Source organism: Penaeus vannamei, chromosome 24 (assembly GCF_042767895.1).
Source record: "Penaeus vannamei isolate JL-2024 chromosome 24, ASM4276789v1, whole genome shotgun sequence".
NCBI lineage: Eukaryota > Metazoa > Arthropoda > Malacostraca > Decapoda > Penaeidae > Penaeus > Penaeus vannamei.
This window is the reverse complement of record NC_091572.1, coordinates 37,896,862-37,901,861: the sequence shown is the minus strand read 5'-3', so window position 1 is coordinate 37,901,861 and position 5,000 is coordinate 37,896,862.

Sequence of the window (5,000 nt, the reverse complement as noted above, 5' to 3'; positions counted from 1 at the left end):
TTGCGTGTGGTTTGTGTGTGTGTGTGTGTGTGTGTGTGTGTGTGTGTGTGTGTGTGTGTGTGTGTGTGTGTGTGTGTGTGTGTGTGTGTGTGTTTTGTGTGTGTGTGTGTTTGCGTGTTTTGTGTGTGTGTGTATGTGTGTTTGTGTGTGTGTGTGTTTCCGTGTTTTTGTGTGTGTGTGTGTGTGTGTGCGTTTGTGCTTGTGTGTGTTTTGTGTGTGTTTGTGTGTGTGTTTGTGTGTGCGTGTTTGCGTGTGTTTTTTTCTTTTCTTTGTGTGTGTGTGTGTGTTACCTCTCTTGTGTCACTTTCATTAGCATTGTTATATTTCATTATCATTGCTATCATTATCATATCATCATATTTGTTGATAAAAAGTATTGTTATTGTACCTGTTGATATCATCATAGTTATCTTTATCATTTCCATAAGAATAATGGTGATAATAGTTATCATTAACTATCATTATCATTATCAACATCATTACCATTATCATTACCATCATTATCCTTGTTATCATTATCACTGTTATTATCATAATCATCATTATCATCATCAAACAACGTCATCATCATCATCATTATCATTACTATTACCATTTTCATTAATCATCATTATTATGAAAATTATTATCGTTATCATTACCAAAGTCATTCATCAATATGATAATCATCGTCATCACCACTACCATTATCACCATTATCATCATAATCATCACAATCATCACCCTTATTATCATAAATCATCATGATTATCCACCAAACCATTTCACATCCTTGAACGAGTGGTGAAATGGGCGTCGACACACACAAACACACACACCCCACACACACACACACAAACAACCCCCCCCCACACACACACACACGGACACAAACACACACACACACACACACACACACACACACACACACACATACACACACACACACACACACACACACACACACGCGCACCCCACACACCACCAAACACCCCCCCCCCCCCCCACACACACACACATAGACACCCCCCACCCTGCCGCCCACACACACACACAACCCCCCCACCCCACCCCACACACACGCCCCTAACCCCCGTGGGCGGAGAAGAAGTGCTTTCTCTCGAGTTGCACAAGAGCAGAGATTACGATGTTGGTGATAAGAGAGATAAGAATGACGGGAGAACAAACAGATCCTTATCGGCGTGGTAGTACTACAGCGTACGGGATAGATATATTATTATGAACGCACGTGTGTGTGTGTGGGAGGGTTGGAGGATGGGGGGGAGAAGAAGGGGGGAGTTGGAGGGCGGGGGGTGAAGAAGGGGAGGTGGTGAGGGGAGAATCTGTGGGTTGAAAAGGGGGGAGATGGGGGTGTGGGAGTGGTTGGAGGATGGGGGGAGAAGGGGAGGGCGTGAGGGAAGGGGAGGGGAGGGTGAGGGGAGAGTCTGTGGGTGGAGAAAAGGGGGGGATGGGGGTTGTGGGGAGGGTTGGAGGGATGGGGGGAAGAAGGGGGGAGGAGGAGGAGGGGGGGTGAAGAAGGGGAAGAAGAGGGAGGGGGAGAGGGGAAAAGGGAAAGGGAGGGGGTGAGGGGAGAGTCTTGTGGGTGGATGAGAGGGGATGGGGGGAAAGGGGGAGGAGGGGAGGGCGTGGAGGGGGGAATCAGTGGGTGGAAAAAGAGTGGGGGGATAGAGGGGGTGTGGGAGGGTTGGAGGGATGGGGGGAGAAAGGGGGGAAAGGGGAGGGGGCAAGAGGGGAGAGTCAGCAGCTGGGGGAAGGTGGGGAAGAAGGGGAGGGGGAGGGGAGAATCAGTGGGTGGAAAGGGGAGAGATGGGGTGAGGGAGAGGAGGGAGTTTTGTGTTATGAAAAGGATAAGGGGGGTGAGGTTAGGTGTGTGTAGGGTGTGGATGTGCTAGGTATGTAGAGAGTGGGGAATCAATTGCGTATGTGTGTGTGTGTGTGTAACATACATATATATATATATATATATATATATATATATATATATATATATATATATATATATATATATATATATATATATATACATATATATATATATATATATATATATATATATATATATATCGCCTCGCCTGGGCCTATATATATATGTGTGTGTGTGTGTGTGTGTGTGTGTGTGTGTGTGTGTGTGTGTGTATGTATGTATGTATGTATACATACATATATATATATATATATATATATATATATATATATATATATATATATATATATATATATATATATGTATGTATGGATGTATGTATATGTATATATGTATATATATATATATATATATATATATATATATATACATACATTAATATATATATATATATATATATATATATATATATATATATATATATATGTATATATATTTATATGTATGTATATATACGCATATATACACACATATATATTAACTTATCACACAAACCTCTTATCATGAGAGCCATATCAGATAATTCCAAACAAAGGATGCAGAGAGATCTATGCAAAACCAGACGCTCAGTATTAATCTTAAAAAAAAAAAAAAAAAAAAGCGACAAGCTATAATGAAGATATCCTTATCTTCCTTCGCCTGCAGCAGATTATAATTTAGAAAAAGAAAAGAAAACAACAGAAAACAATACACACAAAAAATAGAAAAAAAGAAAACAACAACAACAGAAAACAATACAAAAAAATAAAAATAAAAAAAATAAAAGATATATATATATTATTAGTCACTCTGAATAACATAGGTACGATCTGCGTGATAAAAATATACTATTGTTGTCTGAGTTACTCTGGGGTCGGAGCCACGTGTTAGGGGGGGGGGGGGTGCTGGAAAACGTGACTTAAATTCATAATAGAAGTGAGTTTAACGTTGTGGATGAAAGAATTATGGGAAAAAAAAATAGGAGGGTGATAAGCAGAGTGGGTGATACCGTGTTTGTGTTTCATACGTTTTCTCATTCTTCATTACGTTATGAGTGGGGTGAATGGATTGGGTGGGACCGTTTTGTGTTTTGTGCGTACGTATTTTCGTTCTTCCTTACGTTGTGGATTTTGTTATTGTTGTTGTCTTTTTATTGTCATCAATACTACTACAACAATACTACTACTACTTCTGTTGGTATTTCTATTAGGACAATTTCTACTGTTATTACTATTAGTACTATTAATACTTCCACCACTATTGTTGTTAATATTGTTAGTATTACACCATAACAAAAATTTACAACTTTCTGGCTTGTATTGATACTCCTAGTGTTAACCATTACTGCTGAGATTAAAACTACAATAATAACTGTTATTAATTACTAATATTGATATTATAAACTCCTAAGACTTTTTATTTATACTGCTTCTTTAATCTGTCATAATCGCTATGAATATCATTGATATAAGCACTATTATTACCAATGCATTTGGAAATTCTATTATTGTAAATATTTCTTCTGCAAATTCACCTGCTACTCCTTTCTCTACACTTCTAATACCATTTTTGCTTCACTTATCTAATTATTTCATATTTTCCTCATAACCCCAGCACCTCCAATAAATAACCACAACCAACCAATCAATATTCATTTAGTCAATGATTAATTAATTTTAAAAAAATAGTAAAAAATTGCAACACCGTAAGCTATCTCTTTCAAGTCTAATCTCCCACAGCGTTCGTCTCAAGTTCGATTCTTGCAAGATCTAAACCGATTATGGCCTCTTGTGGGTGTCTGGGGCGGGTGTACACGTGATTACACTTGGTCGGGACACGAGCTCTCTACTCTCCCTATCTCTGTCATGTACGTTAATGTTTTATGCATACGTACATGCATATAAGATGACAGACACTCATGCACGGACAGACAGATGCAGCTAAGCTTTATCACAGGCGTACACGCATGCACGCATACTCATGTACGTAAGTACATTTACAAACATACAAAACACACATATGTTTATGCAATTATACACAGATCACATACACAGACACACATATTTACACACGCATATAGATAAACACTTACAACCACAAACAAACAGACATAACACATAACCATCCTTGTACCCCCTCTCCTCCCCCCCTTCACGGAAACACACCCACACACACACCCCACCCATCTGCCCCCACCCCCATCACACACCCCACCCCTACCCACCCATCACAGAAACACACCCACCCACTCCCCCTTCCAACACCCCCTTATTCCCCACCCACTCCCCCCTTCCCACACACACCCCACCCTCAACCCACCCATCACCCACCCATCACACATCCCCCCCAACCCATGACACCCCACCCACCCCAACACACCCCCTCACACACAAACACATACACCCGATATGCCTGGAGTCAGCTGCCAAATATGGATGGCTCGCTGTTGAATCTATGACTCATGATATTGATCAGGAAAATGCAGGGGGAAGGTGGCTGGGTGATGCGTTATGCGGTGCGGTGCTTGTCCTGTTGTTGTTGTTGTTGTTGTTGTTGTTGTTACTGTTGTTGTTGTTGATGTTGTTGTTGCTGTTGTTGTTGCTGTTGTTGCTGTTGTTGTTGTTGCTGTTGAGGATGATAATGATGATGGTGATGGAGATGATGATAATGATGATAATGGTAGTGGTGGTGAGAACGAATATGATATTTGATGATGCTGGTGATGATATGATGATGATGCTAATGATGATGATATCAATTACAACAACAACAAACAACAGAAATACAAGAAACGAAAATAAAAACGAAAAAAAATACCCATGTTTGTACCTCCACCCCCCATCCACCCCCCACCCCCCACCCCACCCCTCACCCCATCCCCGGCCAGTGTATAATGATCATCAGTGTAAAATTTATCCCCATAATTCGGGTCATTGTCAATACTGATAGGAACAGAACAGCTGTCAGCGTGGGTCACCATCCTGTTCAAACTCCCTTATGGAAAGGGGAGTTAGGGGGGGGAGCAGGAATAAGGGAGGGGAAAGGGAGAAAGGGGGGAAAGGGGGAAAAGGAGGAAAAGGGGGAAAAGGGGGAAAGG